Below are 22,157 nucleotides of genomic sequence, written 5' to 3'. Positions count from 1 at the left end.
GAGCTTGTCTGGAAGGTAGTGCTGGCCCGTCTTCTAAGAAAAAAGCGCTACCAGAAAAAAATCCTGAGATTAATCTACTGGGGATTGAACGTCTGCCAGGACGAGTGTAAGAGACCCTAGAACTCGAACAGAAAGACTGCCTACAGTCGCACCTGGGAAAGCAAGAATCGGTCTTTTTGGTGTGAAGCGCAGGAGAAAAGGCCAAGGGCGAAGAAAAAGACCGTTGCATCTTTCAAGGAGTCAGAATAATGCCATACTAGGGCGCACGTCGGTGCAGAAATAAGCAAGGGCGACGGGGTGAAAAGCTTGAAGTACTCCAATTCTAAGCTACTACTCGCAGACAAGCAAGGCGGCTTCAATGTACCAGGAACCAAAAAGTATGAAGCGAAGGCCGATCAAGCGATTGCGAAAACGTTCACCTTATTTCAGGAGAGAAGCCTGAAAGAGCCGCGAATGATGCTACCCAGTTTGGTAAGACTCGCGTGTTGATCAGCTTGATTGCTTGAAAAAAAAAGAGGAAATGTTGACACCTGAAATCATTGGCGGGAAGTTTTTATTTTCCAGGTGGGGTACCCTTTCCCTCTCTATCTCTTTCTCTCTCTCTCTCTCTCTCTCTCTCTCTGTATATATATATATATATATAAGAGAAGAAAAACTTCGAACAAGGTAAAAGCACGATTGGGGCCTACGTTTCAGCAAAGAGAACTTGCTTTCCTCAGGGCCCTGAGGAACGCAAGTTCTCTTTGCTGAAACGTAGGTCACAATCGTGCTTTTACCTTGTTCGAAGTTTTTCTTCTCTTGTGTTCTCTACCATCTTCAAAGTTCTACTACTCCCTATATATATATATATATATATATATATATATATATATATATAGTATACGTAAAGAGTCGGATACACAGCAAGAACAATAACCAACAATGTTTACTTACGTAGAGGCAACGGGACTTGCCTTCATCAGAGTAAAGTTACATGATTTTGCTGTCGCAAACATTTTGAACACATTTCTTATATAGGTTTGCATAAAACTGTGAGAAAGAGCGGAAAATGTTTCGGAAATGGGGAGTGTGCATACAGTCAGGCTACGCCTTTGTTACAACATCAACAAACAAACAAGAAAAATAAAAAATAAAAAAGGGGGGGGGAGCGAGAGAGAGAAAAAGGGGTCGTGTTAACAATGCAGCGTTCAAGGTTGCACCATGACGGGTCAACGTATGCCGCGCGGGCTGCAAGTTCAGACAATGGGGGAAACTGGACAACTGCGGTTTGAAAAGAAAGGGAAGAGTATACACTGAGGTATTCAGTGACTGCTGAGAATGGTTCGGGGGGAAGCGAAGATGGGTGTGCCCCCCGCTGGTCAAGAGAATAGATAGGGGGCTCAAAAGAGCATTTCACAGAAGCTAGCAATTTAACAGGAAATAGGTAGGGTCACAAAAGGTTAAACATGAATAGATCACAAAGAGATCACAAACATGAATAGATCACAAACATTTTGAACACATTTCTTATATAGGTTTGCATAAAACTGTGAGAAAGAGCGGAAAATGTTTCGGAAATGGGGAGTGTGCATACAGTCCGGCTACGCCTATGTTACAACATCAACAAACAAACAAGAAAAATAAAAGGGGGGGGGGGGAGCGAGAGAGAGAAAAAGGGGTCGTGTTAACAAAGCAGCGTTCAAGGTTGCACCATGACGGGTCAACGTATGCCGCGCGGGCTGCAAGTTCAGACAATGGGGGAAACTGGACAACCAGGGTTTGAAAAGAAAGGGAAGAGTATACACTGAGGTATTCAGTGACTGCTGAGACTGGTTCGGGGGGAAGCGAAGATGGGTGTGCCCCCCGCGGGTCAAGAGAATAGATAGGGGGCACAAAAGAGCATTTCACAGAAGCTAGCAATTTAACAGGAAATAGGTAGGGTCACAAAGGGTTAAACATGAATAGATCACAAAGAGTTAAACATTCTTAAGTGATGGTGGGAACGAGGCCTCCCTCCCCAGGACAAATGGAATTGTTGAGCCGCATTAGGCTAATAAAGCTGCTGTATTAGGAGAGTTTCTGCGAATTCTGATGGCAAACTCGAGGGTAGGAATAATAAAGCTGCTGTATTAGGAGAGTTTCTGCGAATTCTGATGGCAAACTCGAGGGTAGGAATAATGAACATAGTTATAAAAATTATGAAACCGCTAATTTTAATCGAGGGATAAGCACGTTAGTTTTCCGTAACTTTCATTAATTCCAAGCGTGGCTGACCCAAACTTATAAATGAGATAAGATTCCCGAACCTCGCGGTCGTGGTGCGTTTTGAAGGCGGATTCTAAAATCGTTGCTTTAAGATGTTCAAATGCATGCCCGGGACTGTTCACATGTCTTGACAGGGGCAAATAAGGGCAGCTTTTTGCATGAGAGCGGTGATTATTGAACCGTATTCGGAAGGGCGTTTCAGTTTGGCCGATATATTGTTGCCTACAAACAGTGCACTCTAGAAGATATACAACATTAGCGGAGTCACAGTTAAAGTTACCTTTTATATTTAAAAGGTAACTTTATAAATATAAAAGGTAACTTTAACTGTGACTCCGCTAATGTCGTATATCTTCTAGAGTGCACTGTTTGTAGGCAACAATATATCGGCCAAACTGAAACGCCCTTCCGAATACGGTTCAATAATCACCGCTCTCATGCAAAAAGCTGCCCTTATTTGCCCCTGTCAAGACATGTGAACAGTCCCGGGCATGCATTTGAACATCTTAAAGCAACGATTTTAGAATACGCCTTCAAAACGCACCACGACCGCGAGGTTCGGGAATCTTATCTCATTTATAAGTTTGGGTCAGCCACGCTTGGAATTAATGAAAGTTACGGAAAACTAACGTGCTTATCCCTCGATTAAAATTAGCGGCTTCATAATTTTTATAACTATGTTCATTATTCCTACCCTCGAGTTTGCCATCAGAATTCGCAGAAACTCTCCTAATACAGCAGCTTTATTATTCCTACCCTCGAGTTTGCCATCAGAATTCGCAGAAACTCTCTTAATACAGCAGCTTTATTAGCCTAATGCGGCTCAACAATTCCATTTGTCCTGGGGAGGGAGGCCTCGTTCCCACCATCACTTAAGAATGTTTAACTCTTTGTGATCTATTCATGTTTAACCCTTTGTGACCCTACCTATTTCCTGTTAAATTGCTAGCTTCTGTGAAATGCTCTTTTGTGCCCCCTATCTATTCTCTTGACCCGCGGGGGGCACACCCATCTTCGCTTCCCCCCGAACCAGTCTCAGCAGTCACTGAATACCTCAGTGTATACTCTTCCCTTTCTTTTCAAACCCTGTTTGTCCAGTTTCCCCCATTGTCTGAACTTGCAGCCCGCGCGGCATACGTTGACCCGTCATGGTGCAACCTTGAACGCTGCTTTGTTAACACGACCCCTTTTTCTCTCTCTCGCTCCCCCCCCCCTTTTATTTTTCTTGTTTGTTTGTTGATGTTGTAACATAGGCGTAGCCTGACTGTATGCACACTCCCCATTTCCGAAACATTTTCCGCTCTTTCTCACAGTTTTATGCAAACCTATATAAGAAATGTGTTCAAAATGTTTGTGATCTATTCATGTTTGTGATCTCTTTGTGATCTATTCATGTTTAACCTTTTGTGACCCTACCTATTTCCTGTTAAATTGCTAGCTTCTGTGAAATGCTCTTTTGAGCCCCCTATCTATTCTCTTGACCAGCGGGGGGCACACCCATCTTCGCTTCTCCCCGAACCAGTCTCAGCAGTCACTGAATACCTCAGTGTATACTCTTCCCTTTCTTTTCAAACCGCAGTTGTCCAGTTTCCCCCATTGTCTCAACTTGCAGCCCGCGCGGCATACGTTGACCCGTCATGGTGCAACCTTGAACGCTGCATTGTTAACACGACCCCTTTTTCTCTCTCTCGCTCCCCCCCCTTTTTATTTTTTATTTTTCTTGTTTGTTTGTTGATGTTGTAACATAGGCGTAGCCTGACTGTATGCACACTCCCCATTTCCGAAACATTTTCCGCTCTTTCTCACAGTTTTATGCAAGCCTATATAAGAAATGTGTTCAAAATGTTTGCGACAGCAAAATCATGTAACTTTACTCTGATGAAGGCAAGTCCCGTTGCCGCTACGTAAGTAAACATTGTTGGTTATTGTTCTTGCTGTGTATCCGACTCTTTACTTATACTATTTCTGCGCGCTTTGTGAGTTTATCTTTTTCTAGATTTATATATATATATATATATACATATATATATATATATATATATATATATATATATATATATATATATATATATATATATATATATATATATATATATATATATATATATATATATATATATGTATGTATTATTGTATGGTATGTGGAGATTTTGGCTCCAGTTAACGATCCCCACGTGATACGGACCCACCATAACGGCAAGCTTCAAGGCTGGGTGCAGAATTTGGCTTCTAAAACATAAAATCGGAATTGATTCTGCTTTTTAGTGCCAGCATTCCGTCCATGCATACTAAGTGATAAAAGCAGATTCAGAGTTAGGCACGTTGCGTTGGAATGCGGCAAGCTGCACAGAAAAAGGTGAGGCACAAATGACAATGTGTTCGCATACATGAAAACTGGTTTAGGCCACAGGAAAACGAAAAGGAAACACACAGTCGGCCAAACATTTAACTAGTATGTGCTGCTAGCCGATATTTTTCAGTCTTATGACGCTCTTAGGAGGGAACAGCGTAGCCGACAACGGGCCTGTTGTAACGTCTTCATCACTAGACCTGTTTGCATCTTGCCGTCTGTCATACGCCGCTGATGCATGAAAAGTGGTCGCTCCCGAACGCTGGTTGAAGGTATGGCCGACTGTATATGTCCCTCTGATCTTTCGCGAAAGGTGCCTACTTTCTCCAGATTACCTCAGATCATTTCTGTGCGAGGCGGACGTAAAGACACCACCAAGCCACCAGTAGATCCTCTTGCAAAGTTACTTTCCCCAATGACTTTAACTAGGTTGTCCGCGTGCAGAGTGGATGTGTGAAACGAACCCATGCCAACTATAGCCATTTTGGTACTTTTCCCTCTTCTTTTTGTTGATTCTTTCATCTCCTTGAAAAACGAAAAAATAAAATGAAAAGCCCGGAAATAAATTTTGAATATAGGAACAAAATAGATAAGATGCGCCAAAACTGTAACGTCTTCAACTACAGAAAAAATGAATATCGTCAGGAAGTAAAACAATAGTTATTTAGTGGCCTAAGAGGTGAGCATTGATCAAAGGGAATATTCAAAAAAGCATAGAACCGGATAATGCCAATATAATAGGTTCGCATAACGAAATTATCATCATCATCATCATCATCATCATCATCACCAGCCTTTCTACACCCACTGCAGGGCAAAGGCCTCTCCCATTATTCTCCAATTATCTCGGTCCTGTGCCAACTGTGACCAATTTATTCCCGCAAACTTCTTAATCTCATCTGCCCATCTAACTTCTGCCGCCCCCTGCAACGCTGCAACGAAATCATGCAATTAAAAATATGCCTTATATATCTCGAAAACACGAGAACAAAATAGAACAGCTAGAAAAGTAATTCGGGAGTCGCAAACAAAAATATTGTAAAAACAAGCCAACCATGAACTATACCTTGAATCTGCTCGAAATAATGTTCACTTGCTCAAGGCAGTTAAATACTGGCTGCAATAGTGTACGTGTGAATCATGGGCAAAAAGAAAAAAAGGAAACTTCAAAACGTTATTATTATTCAACGTTTTTCGCTACTTATAGCGAAATGAGTGGCTACTGATATCTGAATGGCTACTAATGGCTACTGGTCATGAAACTAGGCTGACATTTCTCACCTTGCCCACTCCTCGGTAAAACATGTACAGTGTGCTACATGCACTTTCAGGAATGCAGGCATGCGCGCTTAGATCGTATATACGTCTCCGCCGAGCTTTTGTCGTCGTGCTAAAATTACGCACTCGATAAGGTATCATTTGGTGATCACTGTCTTGACTCGTTTTTTCTATGGAGGAAGGGGTTCAAGGGGCAAAAACTTAAATTGGGAGTTGTGAAAATTAAACACTAGGCTACTAAACGGCAACACTTTCAAGAAAGCAGTGGAAGAGATCTTTGTTAAGTGCACAGATGAAATTGAAATTTGGGCGGGGAGTAAAGTGGTAGCTTGGCAAGCAAGAAATCAGATTGACAGCCACCGAAATAGCGTTGTGCCTTATGAGAGCAAAAAGGGAGGAAGAAGACATCCTTCGACACAATCTCAGTGGGAATTGTTCGTCGATGACATCGCAAACATCAATAGCAGGCTGGAAGCGATATATCCGGATCAATACACGGGACAACAATCAGAGCGCGCGCAGAAAGGCTGCTGGTAAAGAAGGCGCAACCCTAAACGCACCTTCTGACTTAGAGATGCGTGATGTGAAAGCCAGCAAAATGGAACAAATATTCGGGGAGGGCGTTGGTACGCGCGAGGACGACCAGAGAAAACAAGAGGTCGTGTTGTTTTACACAGAGTTAATTGTTCAGCGCTCCATGCCCCAAAGTAGATGTTCTTGAGCGCGAGTTGCTTTCGCTGTTGCAATTGTTAGATGACGAGACTAGGAAAATGCTGGAAGAACCTATTAGTTTTAAATATTTGAAAACGGCATTTCATGCATTAAAACGGGGTAAAGCTGTGGGTCCTGATGGTCTGGGTACGGACTGGTATAGGATGTACAATACTATAATTGCCACTTTCTTGTTTTTGAATTTGAGGAATCTTTTAAAAACGGTGCACTTCCAAAAACTTTAGCACACACAGACCTTTATTATACCAGATTCTCAGAATGCTTTGAAGAGACAGTGGGTGACAGAATATCGATTCAGTACGTCCGCCACCACAAACTTCAAAATATTTATGAAGATTATTACCAAGCGACTTCACCAGGCGTGTGACAATAAAGGTCTACGTATTGTACCAAGGATTCACGTAGCGCCAACTATCTTGCAGTGTTGTGACGTGCTTTTTCGGAAGCCGTGCTACAAGTAGAAAATGAGATATCCTTTGATGGTGTTTGTCATGAATATTTGTTATAGTTTTAAAGCATATAAACGTGGGAGATGTTATTTTAATGGGCGTTCAGTTCGCGTAGCATGAATGGTTGATGCAGCTCATAATGAACAAAAATGCCACAGTGTGCATTCTAGTGCGGTCTTCAATAAGGCAAGGGTGCCCTGCTTCCCTGTTGTTTTTTTATTTTTCTGGAACCCTTTTGCTCCAAAATTATAAACGGTAGTCATGTACGAGGTTTTGTGCTGCATGGAAGCGAAGTCAAGCTGCTCACGGTTGCTGATTATGTGGGCCTATTGTGCACAAAGTGTGTGTAGAGCTGTTACAATAATCAAATAATAGCGGGATGTCACCCGAAGCTCATTCAATTTCAGAAGTGTGCCAAGTTTTGGCACGCAAACTGGGAATAGATAACGACTGTTTTTGAGCTCCTGAATTGGACCACCACCCTTGAGTAGTATCTGGGGGCACTGATGGACAGTTAGCGGGACAGCAATCTAGTGGCAGGACAAAACACACGGGCTGTGCGGAAAAACAGCAAAGTCGGGTCACCGCGCATTGTCTGTCTTCGCAAGGGCAACTAGGCAACTTGGAATTTCCTGGTGAAAGTGGGGATCGTGAGGCACGTTAATCACTGCTCCCGTATTGATATGAATTCGTTGCATCATATTTTTCCTGATTTGTTTGGAATTCAACGTGGGAACGCACGGGTCAAAATTTTCTTTTTCCTCGAGTGATTGTAGGAGGGCTCGGGATTTCACATACATACCTAAGATTTGCGTTCTTGAGGCGTTCAAGCGACCCTTTCTTGCGTAGTTTTTTTCAAGTTGCCTTTATCGAATGCGTTATTACAGTTTATCGTTTCTCCGTGTAAACCGGAATGGCCGGCACTTATAGGAAATCTGAGAGAATTCATTGACAAAGTTATATTGTTTGTGTGCAGTTTTTTTTTACTGCAACGCGGTATACCTCTATCCGCAAAGGGTTCTTTGGCGACCGTCGGCTTCAACGGCAAACTTACGCGGACAAACAAGAGAAATTATCGCCCACGCCAGCAATCGAACGTGGTGCCGAATACAGTACCGGGGCAACAGCCGGTCATCAAGTCAGCTACACCCACTGAGCTGCACTCGCACGACGAGACATGGAGACAGACGGCGCACTCAACGAGTACATTGGCAGGTCTACCACCTGTGCTTCTTCAAAGCCCTCGTGTTTATTGAAAATCGCATTGTATATGATAACAGCGTCTTCGTGGTGTGGATTAGCGGCGAACTGAACAGCGCCTGTAGAAGGGGCGGGAGTTTCTCGGCGGTGACGCATGAAACAGGAGTGAGGGCATGCAGATACAGAGGTGACACCATAACCTTGCAGCCCGCCTCTTCACCATTCGGCAGACGCTCCTCCGTGTTTTCTTTGTGCCGCTTCTGCAGCGTTCGGTCAGTACTTATGAGGACGCCTTTGCCGCGAAACACAGTTAACAGCTGCCAGATTCTCTGCGTCACACTTTGCGCAGCAACGTCTGTGAATTCAAGTGACGTCGAGTGGGTAATGAATGTGGGTGTAGTTTACTCCGCAGCACAGCCACAGCCACATTCACGGGGTGGTTAGAACTTATATTATCAACATGATTGCGCACAACAATGTACAATTAAAGAGAACACCCAGCACTTTGCCGTACTATAATATTCAAGGTTGGCAGTTTACTATTGCAAATGCTTTGTGGCTGGAAAAGGTTGCATGAATTTGTTGCTTAGTTCTATAAGTCTTTTTTGTATGCTTAGACAAGCAAACACAAGTGCTGTGTATAAACTTTTTTTGGCACAATGTTGCCAATACTGCAAGATTAAAAATTTATAATAAAAACTACTAAACAATTTGCCTTTTTTTTTAATTTTGCGTTAACATTACATTGTTATTTTCAGTTTCACGCAAATGTAAGAAGAATAACTGCGCGTTGTTACAAAAAGCGCACTTGTTTTTCTCTGGAAATTTGGGACTTTTTAAGAGAGCCAAGGAGTAACCTTTGCCAGACGCTCTGCTTTTCTGCGGTTAAAATTGCAGTCTCTGCGGCCGCAAGCATCACCACTTGACGACCCCTTATGACTGCACCCCTTGAATCTTTCCCATGCCATATGGAATAACAATGGTCGTGCAGCTGATTTGCTGTTACAAAACCCGTTAAACTCTGCTGCTGAGCCTATAATCACATTGCCATGGTCGTTCCTCGCCATTTCCAGACGAGCGGTGTGTGGCCCTGTTCCGTGTCGTTGTTCTTCCCACCATCCGCATTGGAGTTTCCGTTTCCTAGCGGAAAAAGTTTGGCCTCATGCTCTCCGGTTTAAGCCCATTCTGGGCGGGCAATCCTCGGCTCGATCTCTGCACCTCGCACAAGTCCACCTTTTTACTATAAAGCAGTATACCTCTACCATACCCTTACCAGCCAAGGCCCTGCGACACATATGTGGTTCAGGCTGGGAACCTCTTTCCCTCTCACAGTCACCTCATCTCACCAGCCAAGGAACTGTTCGTGTCTGCGTCGCAGAAAACTACCATGCTAAACAAAAGCAGTTACTGGCCCCGCCAGAAACCGAAATGGACCCTAATAGAGAAACGGAGCGAGAGGCCGACGTCTTACCGACTAAGGTACGCCCCAATGAGGAGACACATTGACAGAAGGTGCACTCAACGAGCATACAGACGGTGAACCGAACCCTTCCGCCCATTGTAAGCCCCGTGTGACGTGCAAACCGCATCAAGTTGGATAACGGCGTTCACGTGGTTTCGGTTATCGGTGAACTTAAACGCGGCTTGGGATGAGAAGGGTGGCGGGGGCGGTGCTTTTTGGCGGCGACGCGTATAACAAGTTCGAGGGGGAGACAACGAAAGAGATAACGCCATAGTCACGCCTGCCGCCCTCCTCCGCAACCTTCGCCGGATGTTCGTCTCAGCTTTAGTTCTTCCGGAGCTGCTGCGTTCTGCCGTCTCTGGTTTCAGTATTTGAAGAGCCACATGTCTGAATTGAAGTGACGTGCATGGGTAATCGTTGTGGGGGTCGTTTACAGCTTCACAGCCAACCTTCTTTGCAGCGTGGATTGGTGAAACCTGTTTCGGTATCTTTCAAATGTTTTGAGGAAGGGTCGAAGAAAAGATCTGAAAAAAATTTCTTGAGCATCCTCTGTCAGGAACCGGAAACCACAGCGCATGTGTTAACGAAGTGTTTCCATGCCATTTTGTTCTGGGATTTTCTGGCGAGAACCCTAAAGAAAGAGTATCCCCTTACACCCTATGGAATCAGTTTCCGCAGTTCCGCATTATATAATTATGCTTTTAGCACTGTATAGCATCTAGCGGTGTTTTGCGGTAGTCATGCGCACAATGTGAGCGCATATGTCAGGAGAAAAGTAAATTATTAGTGCTAGATCTACATTAGTGGAAAATCCCTATGCTATGCTGAATTCTTTCTAGTACTTCAAACATTGACATCTTTTGACTTTCTCAGTAGCTTCCGCCAACCAAAACATGGTAGGCGTTTTTTATGACATCCATCATAGGTAAAAATGCAGAGCAAAGAAAATAAAAAAAAAATATTTCTTGTCTTGCTGTGGTATATCGCCTGCTTATGAAAGAGAAGGCGCAGGTATGAGTTCGGCCGGTGGATGTGTTTTTTAGTTTTCGCAATTTTTGTGGTTCTCGCTCATCGTAATTTGTAATGCCTTTTTAGTTTTGGTGTTTACCATATCAAGTGATCGACAACTCTAGAATGCGTTGGATAGGTTTAATGTAAGTAGTGTTGTTTTTGCTAGGCTGGGTTAGGCTAAGTTAATTACTTTTAGGCTGAATTCGGAATGGTTACGATGCGTTCGGTAGGGCAAAGTACTTTAGGTAGAGTACGTTAGGCTTCGTTTGGTGAGGTTCAGTGAGATTAGTTTATGTTAGCATAGGTTGGGAGGTAGTATAATTCAGTGAATTTTAGGCCAGCCGCTTTTATGCAAGTTCCATGAGAATATTCGGAAGCAATTCTCACGGTAGCCGCGAGATTAGTCCCAGCCAAATACATATTAAATACAAGTGGCCTAAGAATTATGCTCATAAGTAGGTAATTCTTTAAATTTCTTGATATTCTTTATTCTGTATTTCGATTTAACAATTTTATTTTATTTATTAGACATGCCCATCGTGCCCATTTGCGGTTTTTTCCATTTTTTTGATACGTGCTCCCCAACAAATTTGTGTGACTGACCTAATTTGTTCATGTATTAAGAATGCGGATCACTGTGTGCCCGCGTTTGTTAATAAAGTGGTTTGTCAGAGTCGCCCACATCCCATTCGTTGATTGATTGATTGTGGGGTTTAACGCGCCGACGCAACGCAGGCGATGAGGCGCGCCGTAGTGGAGGGCTCCGGATTAATTTTGACCACCTGGGGATCTTTAGCGTGCGCCGAAATCTCGTACACACGGGCGTTTTTGCTTTTCGCCTTCATCCCATTCGTGTCCACTGCAGACTAAGTTCCGCTAGAAGGTGCCGAGCTAATTGCTTTCTCGGTTTTTGCATTAATTGTTTTTGACCGCTTGCCTACTTCTTCTACCGCTGATGTTCTCTACTCCCCCACAAATCGAATTAGGCAATTCCTTGCATGTCAATAAAACCATTGTGTGTTGATTTTGCTCAAAGTGCTTGCTGGGCATTCAAGAAGTGATTGCATTCTGCAAACACAATAACCTCTCTATAATTCAAACTCGAGGATACCTCAACTGTACATTTTGTTTTAATTAGCAGAAGTTTGAGTCATCGCGAGTGTACTGTATTTTGTTGTTTCAGGGTTACGCCTTTATTATCACTTTGTAACTGGCAACCGTCCCTCCGCATGACAGATATGACCGAATAACTGGATTACTAAGCGTTCTGATAGAATAATAAAATTATTCTGTACAACCGAATACAATCCCGTCTTTCGTGGAAGCACTTCCGCTTGGCTTGCTGCTGCAACACTGCTCTCCATGGTGGAAGTATGCGCTATATCCCACAGCGCATAACTTGTCGCCGAATCCGATCACTTTCGCGACTAATACGCATACTGCTTCAGCATTGAGCAAAGTCGACACGCTGGCCCTAGAGGGAAACTACATGTCGGTGAACATTTATGTACTTCTAGCAAATAAGCGAACTGAATTATTGGACACTGCAATTGTTCCTTAGAAACACTTTGCAACTGCGTGCTCCGTGCACAAATACTCGGCTGTGTCCATCGGCTGTGCTATTTCGCAGATGAAACAAATTATAATAACGCCGTGAGATTTTATAAGTCACAAACGCGGGCTCAGGTGTGATATTTGCAGAAGTTCAGGTTATTGCGATATAATTCGGGACAATCTCGTGCAGCTTCTCTTCATTGTGAATAATTGACCAATTAGGTTGGGTTAAATAGTCCGTTTTCCGCCAATGATGTACATTTTAACTACTGTAGCGCCTTTATATCACGAAAAATATGGATTTTTAAACCGATCCGACCCGTATTGCATGGCTGGCACTTCTCTGGAATTTCGGAATTCTGTGCGAACGCGAGAGAGAGAGAGAGAGAGAGAGAGAGAGAGAGAGAGAGAGAGAGAGAGAGAGAGAGAGAGAGAGAGAGAGAGGAATTAAAACTTTATGACGAGCATCGTAATGTGGTGTAGGGTCTTCAGTCCACCGTCCCACGGTGTGCCCGCTTTCACAAATTTTACCTCGTTTATGTGTCATTCTTTTCCAATATTGTTTTTTTTTCGCGGGGACAGCATGTAGCGTGTATATTTCCTAGCGAGTAATTTTGCTTTCTTATTTCTTATTTTCGCATTTTTGTTACATTTTGTTTGTTTTAATTCTGTTAGATGAATTTCCTCTACTTACGTTTTGAAACTAGTTAGAAATGTGTTAACTACGCTATTAATCGCTCGTACGCAAGTGGAAAACGTTTCACTTTTTCGGGGTTTCGGGGTACTACGCAACGAGTCACGCATTAATTACGAATCCCGCAACAAATATTCTGAATTAACTTGTTCCTTTGCAGCGTGACTACTCTATAAAGCTGAGAAAAAGGTACCATAATTCAGAAGTGTGGCCATGAACGAAATACCAACAGAATATCCAAAGGCATCCTACTACACTTTCCTGTTGGTGGGTGAACTAGTATTCCTTCCCTTTAAAATTTTATTTCCGAGGACATTACACGGGAACTTGATAACGTAAACAGAGAACTCCCTGGGGGGGTGCTAAAAGTCCAGGGCTCAGCTGACGAGTTAAGACGCTTTCTTAGAGCACTCTATAAAGATCATATAGTGCACTTGACATGGAAAGGGCGGAAATGAGCACAGCACGTCAACACCCATCGAGGACTGAAACACGCATTCCCTTTGGGCAAATGGATTTGGATCCTTTTTATCTGTGAAAAAGCCGGACCTGGCTAAGTTTCGATATGGCGTTATCTCAACTATTTTCTTGCCACCCCTTCTTTGGGGGAAGGTTGCCAAGTTTTTCTTGTCACTGCAGTTTTGTCCGACTCAGTTTCGATTTCTGGATCGGGGTCATAAAAAAAACACCTCAAATACCCTGTCAGGGTGTTGCTATGCGCGATGACGAGCAGATGAAACTTCAGTTCGTGCGGCTTCACGCAGAATTGTTCAGCGCTCCATGTCACCGAGTAGGTGTCAATGAGCGGTAGTTTCACTGTTAACCAGTGCTAGATGATGGGACTAGGCAAATACTGGAACAGCCCTATAGATATAACAAATGGATACGGTAGTTGCTGAATTAAAACGCTGTAAAGAGCCGGGTTTGATGGCCTGGTTTTGGGCTTTTATTATAATCTAAAAAGGGGCAACTAATCTAAAAAGAGGCAACTATGTGGCTGCCCCTTTTTGTTTCTTTTATCCGAGGAAGCTTTCAAACGCGCTGCTTTGCCGACGACGTTCACGCACACACACACCACTCTTATCCAAAACCTGAGGATGCTTTCAAAAGGCCGTTTTTGCAGGATATTGACCCATTGCGTTGGCCATTACACTCATTAAATACTAATGAAGGTTATCGCAAAGAGAATTGAGAAAGTAATCCGTAAGTCGTCGTGCCACGTCTGACCCGTGGCATAGAAGGCCGCAGTATTTTAACCAACATTCCCGTAGCGCGCAGTGTCTTGCCATGCTGTGACATGGTTTTTCGTAAAGTAGCCATTCTACAAGTAGATATTCAGAAAACCTTTGATCGTGCCCGTTATGGGCAGCTTTTTTTCAATTTGAAGGGTATAAATGTGGGAGATGTATTTTTTAAAGGGTGTTAAGATTGCGGTATATGAATGTTTAACGGCGATGATAATTAACACAACTGTCACAGAGCACAATGCGGTACAATCCTGTTAAAGGAAAACGGCGAGCACGTGGCCCCAGAACCCCGCAAAGCGGCGACACTAAAAGTGGCGAGAATCGCAAACAGCCGCACATTCGCACGAACAACTCCAGGTGGGAGAAGCCGCTTTCGTCTTATTCGGCGCTTGGCCTTGACGCTAATGTCCTTCGAGGGCGAAATTACCCAGTTATCGCAAGCCTAGCGCTGCAGCGGAGCGCTGTAACAGACGACTCAGCGGCTTATCCCGCCAAATGCGGTCAATGCGTATGTGCCAGCTATCCGATTCTCGCCACTTTTAGGCAGCGGCGCTTTAGGGAGCGCAGCGTCCACGCGCCCGCAGTTTGTCTTGGACAGTGTACCGCACTGTATATTCGAGTGCTGTTTCCAGTAAAGCAATGGTGCCGTGCTTCCCCGTTGTTTTGTATTTTTCTAGAAACATTTTGTTGAAAAATTATAGACGGTAGTTGTGAACGAGGTTTTTGTTGCCTGCAAGTGAAATAAAGCTGTCACCACATTCCTAGGAGTGGTCCTCGATAAGCACTAAAATTTCCCTTGCAAATCAAGTCACTTATTAGTAAAGTTGCGTTTGGTATTCATATACTAATTAGAACTCGCGCGTATTTTCCTCTGCCTGTTCTCTGTTCTCTTTACAACTGTTTTGTACACAGTAATTTAACATATTGTATAGGTTCGTGGGGAAGCACCTATGATGTTCATCTATCACCGCTTGTTTCTTTGCAAAATTGAGCCATCCAAATCAATATTTACAGCCATCCGGGAGACAGTGCTCCGAATTTATATTTTGACCTTCGAATCCTACCCCTTCTATTTTAATATAAAATAAAGATGTGCGTTTTCCTCCTTCGCGCTAGAAATAATGAATCCATGCACACCTGCATCGACCAGTCGTTACTTTTTAACGCCAACAACACCCGCTTTTCAGAACACAATAACCTAATTCTACCGAAAATTCGCTCTAACTACGGCTAACAAACTGCCGTATTCGCCGCCATTTCAATGTGGAATGAACTACCGACCCCCCTCAAATCAATTCACTCTCCAAATTTTTTGCGAAACCAATTCAAAAGTTTTCTATTATCTACCTTGGCCTAATGTATAAACGTGTTTTTGTTGTAGCGCCATTTTTTTCCCAGTGCTTCTGTTCTTACGTCGAGTCGTTTTTACTGCAATTTTTATGTGAATATGTTTGTATTGCTACAAATGAATGTATATATGTGTGCGTATGTATGTATATACATATATTCATTGCTTTCTGCCTCTTTGTGCTCATTTTCGTTTCATGTGATTTTTACTTGTTGCCTACTCTACGCTGTTCCGTTGTACACTTTGTCACAGGAGGTCCCCCCGACAGTTTGTTAACTATAGGACCTCCTCGGTATTACTATTTGTACGCTCTTTTAAAACGTGCAAATAAAAATAAACTTCAAACTTCAACTTCAAACTTCACGTAAGCTGATGATGTGACCATATTCTGCACAACGTGTGAGTAGAGCCGTCACGATAACCAAATGATTACATGACATCATCCTAAGCTCAGTCAAATTGAAGAAGTGTGCCGGATTTGGCACGAAAACGGGGAGTCGACACCGACTTCTGTTCAGCGAGAAAATTGGACCACCACGACTGAGTGGCATCTGGGGGCACCGGTGACCAGTTATCGGGACAGCAATGTAGTGGCGGCACGAAACACAAAGGCTGCGCTATAAAACCACAAACTCGTGTGGCCACGCATTGTCCGTCTTCGCAAGGGCCACTGTATCCAACTTGGTATTTCGTCAGGAAACTGGGGTTCGTGATAGAAGCTATTCACGGCTCCAGTATTCGTATGGATGAGTTGCATCACATTTTTGCAGTTTTTCTTTGGAATTGAACATGGGAACGAACCAGTAGATGTTTCCTTTGGAATGGTGAAGGTGGGAGGACTCGGTCTATTGGTTTTTACGTAAAGTATTACGTTCTTGAGGAATTTAATCGACCCTTTATTGCGTAGTTTATTTTTGTAAATTGCATACGCGAATGCTTTACCATAGTTCCTCGTTTCTATGTGCAGACAGGAATGGGCTACAAATATAGGGTGGGACACGAATACAAAAACGGAGCGAAGCCCATCGGGTTACGTATTCCCTGCACCCACACGACAATAGAGGGAAACAGATGTTGCACTGAACGAGCACAGCGGCAGGTCAAACCATCCGCTCTCTTTGGAAGCCCTCGTGGGAAGTGCAAACCGCATAATGTATAGTAACGGAGTTCATGAGCTATGAATTAGCGGCACACGGACCAGCGTTCGGCGAGGAGGAGTGCGCTTCTTGGCGGCGACGCATGAAACCAGTGTGAAGGGCACGCAGGGAGAGAGGTGACGCCACACGGTCGCGTTCTGATCCTCACCCTTCGCCAGACGGTTCTCTCTGTCTTATGCGTTGCTGCTGCGTTTGGTCATTTCATTATGCGGAAGCAGACTGCGGGAAACATAGGTAACGGCTGCCAGACCCTCTGGTTTCACTCTTTGTAGAGTAATGTCTGTGAATTCAAGTGGCGTCGCAAGGGTAATCGTTGTGAATGTCGTATACAGCTGTGCAGCCCAGCCACATTCAGAGCGCGGGTGGGAGCCAAATTTTTTTCAACATGTCCGAATGTAATTATGTACAAACCTACACGCCCTGCAAGCGTTAGGAATAACACATCATATTTAACAATTTCTACTATGTGTATAGAAACGAAGCTTGACTAATATATTGCTGAGAACAAAGTCGGTTGTTTCATTTTTTATAAGCGTTTATCTAGTAATCTACCGCATTCAAAAAAGAAATAATTATATATTGTTAGGGCACAAAAGTGCAGCTTCTGCAATATAACAGCGTTAATACAAAATTTCTGGCTACGCTGTTGACAGGTGGAAATTTTTTTAGCAAATTACGCACTAGCAGCGGTTAAATATAACCGATAAAATAATAATGCTCCTGATTTCTTAAACAACAAACAATTATTTCTTGAATTTCTGAACTTTTTACGAACGTGAAGGCGAAAGCTTTGTTAAACTTTCTGGTGACCTGTTAAAATTTCTGTCGTACGTTTCGGCAGCACGCGTCACCACTGGTTGAGATCTATAGACTGCACCCAATAAACATCGTTCACACCTGATACAACTCGATTTAAAAACAGTGCGGTACGTGTTTTTTCATCATGTCAACCTACCAACTCGCCCAACTTTCCATCCTGCCGGTACAACCCCCACAGCTGATTCGCTCTTCAAGTTCTGTTAAAATTTTCTACTGAGCCCATAATCACTTGTCCAGTCACCAGTACCATAGAGTTTCACACAATACCATCTCCAGAGGAATCTGGCGCTGCGATCGTACGCCTCAATTGGCGTGATGGGTAGTTCTCGATTCGTATTGGCGCTCGATGGCTTGTGGAAGTAACTATGAATAGCAGGCAGTTGCGTTTTAGCTTTGGATTTACATGAACCCATTTGGCTACGCTGGGTGTTGGAAGAAGCTATCAAAAATACGTTCCTCTTTTAACTGCATGCCGCGCGCGCACTGACGCCGGCCTGAGTGGAATGTGTTATTACCAGAGTTGCGAATTTCGTGCGTTATCAATCCATCACCGGCACAGCCAGCACGAAAACACAACTGACGGCGCTCTGTGCGGCGATGTCACCTGCGAATTAGGAGTTGCGGCGCTGCTCATTCGGCAGAGCAATGTATTGTCGAAGCTGGCACCGGTTGCAATTCGCTCGCTCGCTATAGCCACGGCTTTCGTGCAAACGCCGGCTCCTACTGCATAGACCAGCAGTACCGACGGTGGATAGGAACGCACTTTGATGAATGTCACTAATTCAGGCAAGAGTAAATTCTCCAAAGTTAATTGTTTTTTTATGAGCACAAAAACTTTTCTTTTCCTATTACAAAGAGCAGCGCCGAAACTTTTCTAAGTAGTTTTTAAAGAAGTCCGCGTGCTGCTGTACTTGGCGGCATATGGCAAACCTGCTCCAGAAGCCCCCTACATACCAAGTCGGCTTTTTATTTAGACGCACCGCTTTATTTCGGACAAAACCGTTTTTTTTTGTCACTAACTTTCTTGTTCGCAATTTAATTTGTAAGAGGAGAACCGCGAAATAACAGTTTTTTCTGTCAAAAAACACAAATTGCGCAGCCAGATGCCCGTTTTGATCCTACGCAATCCGGTTCTAGAACTACCCATCATTCCGATTGAAGCGTACGCGCCGCTGCCATGTTTGTATTGACACTAGCGCCAGATTCCCCTCTAGCTAATATTGTATGAAACTCTATGGCCACTGCAGACCAATTGCATGCTCGTTCCTCGCAATTACGCATCGCCATTTCCCGACGCACTGTGTGTCGTCCTTGTTCCGTGTCCTTGTTCTTCCCACCTTTCGCGCTGGAGTTTCAGCTTCTTGATGGCAAATTTTGGCCTCCCGCTCCCGCGCTTGGGCCCTTTCTGGGCGTGCGATCCTCGGCTCAAGCTCTTCACCTCGCACAACTTAAAAGATTTGCTGCAAAGCAGCGTACCTTTACCACCAATGGAACTTTTCGTGTCTGAGTCAGCAGAAAATTCCGAGCCTAAATAAAAGTTACTGTAACCGCCAGCAATCGAAGCTGGATCCGAATAGAGAAAGAGAGCGATAGCCCGCCGTTTTACCGACTATGCTATGCCCCCAGGAGGAGACGGATTGATAGAATGTGCACTCAACGACTTGCACTCTTTTCAAGCCCCCGTGTGAACAGGGAATTGCACAAGGCATGATAACGGCGTTCACGTGGTTCCGATAAGCGGCAATCTGAAACGCGTCTTGGAAAGAGGAGGGTGAGGGGGCGGGTTGGGGGGGCGCTTTTTGGAGGTGACGCATGAAGCAAGAGTGAGGTGGAGGCAGTGAGATGGATGACGGCTTAGGTGCGTGTGCCGCTCTCCTCCCGACCCTTCGCGAGACGATCCTTTCCACTTTTTTCTAGCGTCGCTGCTGCTTTTGATCTACACTCTTTTCACTCTTTGTAGTGCCACGTGTGCCACCTCAAGTGACGTCGCATGGGTGATCGTTGTGAATGCCATTTACAGCGTTGCTTCCCAACAACATTCACACGGTGGATTGGCGGTCATTTTTTTGGAAGTGCTCTTTGATTGCATCTACCTCACCAGCGTTGTGGTGGATTTCTTGTGCGTATGCTCCCGGTGAAGTTTTGTATATAGATGAGACGATGCTGATAATAACGCTAGTTCAGAGTGAGTTCTTCTGTTTGTCGTCTTTCTATGGTCCTTGTAGTCGCGCTCTAATTTTTAAGAAATTTAACCGTTTTGTTTTTAAGCTGGCCTCCACACATTACAAGCTGCTGATAACGGTAATACCATGGAATATCATTACCGCCATATTTTAAAGTGTTATCTACCGCCGCCGCCTCTTTCCCGATTCGTGTAACGCGCGGCGTCTTCTCCCCTCTGCCGTTTTTATGCGTGCATATAAAAAGAGCCTGCTACATTTTTTTTCCAAAATATTTCAGATGCGGAGCGTCTCTTGCTCGGGGGTATGTCCAGCGGCGTCGGCGTCCGGACTCACAATACGCTTGCCCAACTTTCCTCCTTCCCGCTCTCCAACAGCTGCGCGTTACTCTCCTACCACCTGCTTGCGCTTCTCCTGCGTTCTCGCTTCTGCTCTCGTGGCGCATGCGCTACTCCCCTCCTCTGGTCTCCTCTCCTTTAAGGGTGAATATAAAGCGGGTAGAGCGCTGCGTGCGTTCAGTGCAGCGCTTGCTTCGGTTCACTCCGTTGATGCTTCCGATGAAGTGTGATGGAAGCAACTGTCCCGTCAGTGAGTGGGCTGACGCAATCACGCGTCAGCATCAGCCCAACGATTAATAGCAACGTTACGTCCACTCAAGACACAGCTGCGAAGCGAGGGGCACGTGACGTTGAACGCAAACGCTTGAAGCGAGCGGCGGACCCTGAACTTCGCCAGCGCTTAGCTCCGAAGCGTCAACGTCGAGCAGCGGATCCTGAGCTTCGGCAACGTCAAGCCGCTTCGGTTCGAGAACGTCGAGCGTCGGTACCGGAACTTCGACAATTTCCCCCAAACTCAGCTACTAACACAACGGAACGAAACTGAACCCCTCCCTGCTCCGCATCCTAGTCAGGGTTCCACTGGAGAAGATGGGGTAATTGTTTTTTTTGAAACTCTATTGCATGCAGAACGTAGTCACCCAACACACCCAGTACACAGATTGAGGAGTCGCAAAATACCTCAGCCAAATATTACGGCTGTATGACCATCAGATAACGTAAGTACTCGCTCCAAAGATTTTTGCTCTTTTCCAGTTTTGCTGTTCTTCGATCGCTTGAATTACGTCGTGAAGGTCATGTAGCGGCTGTTGGTCGGGTTTCCTTCAGTTGCAGCAATGAACTAATATGATAGCAACTTGACAAATAAAGCCACAAAAGCAAACCAAAAACTGAAGGCGTATTTTGTGCGACGAGCACAACACGTAGTGCCGCTCCGTGCTGGCGATATCTGTAGCTTTCGCAGTGCCTCCTTACCCGAAGAAAAGTGTGGAAGCGTGTATAGAAAGTGTTGCAGGGTTCCTTTAAAGGGAGTGGGCATGCACGCAGGGGAAGGTTTAACGCACCGCCACTTTGACATAGCCGTAATACTGGGGAGATTTCAACGTGGGCGCCCGCATGGACGGTACGACTCTAGTGCTGTCCACCGTGATCCAGCAGGTTACGTTGGTTTGTTACACAGGCCTTAAGATGCCTACGACGCCCGAGGGCCCGTATGTTTGTGCCCTAGAGAAAAACCGCATTCCTTCCAGGATTCACTCTGCTAATTATGGAAGTATGCTAATTTGCAAACTACAAATAAACATTGTTTTCTTTCGTGAGCTCTTGCATTGCGCACCGCTTCAGCGGTCGCCATTCTTTACAGGAGGGTAGGGCACGGATATTTTTATTGCGTAGCATTGATTGCCGTGTACCCTCCCACTGACGGCCACCGAACGGCCAGTATTTGCACCGAAATGCATAGCATGCTCGCGTAAAGCATTTATTTGTTATAATAGCATACACGTACATAATTGTTCGAACAAAGATTTAAAAATATAACGAATAACTCAAAAATTCAAACAGAAAATGACCTCATCATAATAAATATATGCATTTTATACGTCTCCTGCACTAACCAAGAATAAGAAAACACCAAAAATGTTGAAAATGCGAATAAAAATTTACATTATCTTCCCGCGAGCGGAACCATCGGGGAAATGCCACGCATCGATGGTTGCCGTTGCGTTTCCGTTATGTTAGCGATGTCAGCGTGTAGATTGCTGTTGTTGTGTATCCTATTTACGCAGCATGTTCACCCCCGATGTGTCGTATCTACCCCATGGTTCCCCTCGCAGGAAGATGGTGTAGATTTTTTAACCGAGCGCATCTGCGCGCAAACGCACAGTTGGCACGGCGACGGGAGCGAGCGCAGCCGAGCGCAAGCTGCGGGCTGACCGCGCTGACGCACAGATGTCGCTGCGGTGACAGCGGCGGAGCGCGCAGCTGCCGCAGCGAAGAGAATGGGGTAGGGATGCGGACGACACAGCGAAGACGCGGGACAAGGCGAGTTAAAGAGATGCGTTGCATCTAAAATAGAGAAAACAGGCCACGAAAGTA

The sequence above is a fragment of the Haemaphysalis longicornis genome, unplaced genomic scaffold (assembly GCF_048455015.1).
Source record: "Haemaphysalis longicornis isolate Haplotype H1 unplaced genomic scaffold, Haemaphysalis longicornis Haplotype H1 scaffold_15, whole genome shotgun sequence".
Taxonomy (NCBI): Eukaryota; Metazoa; Arthropoda; class Arachnida; order Ixodida; family Ixodidae; genus Haemaphysalis; species Haemaphysalis longicornis.
The sequence above is the reverse complement of the archived record's forward strand: the minus strand, read 5'-3'. Positions refer to the sequence as shown.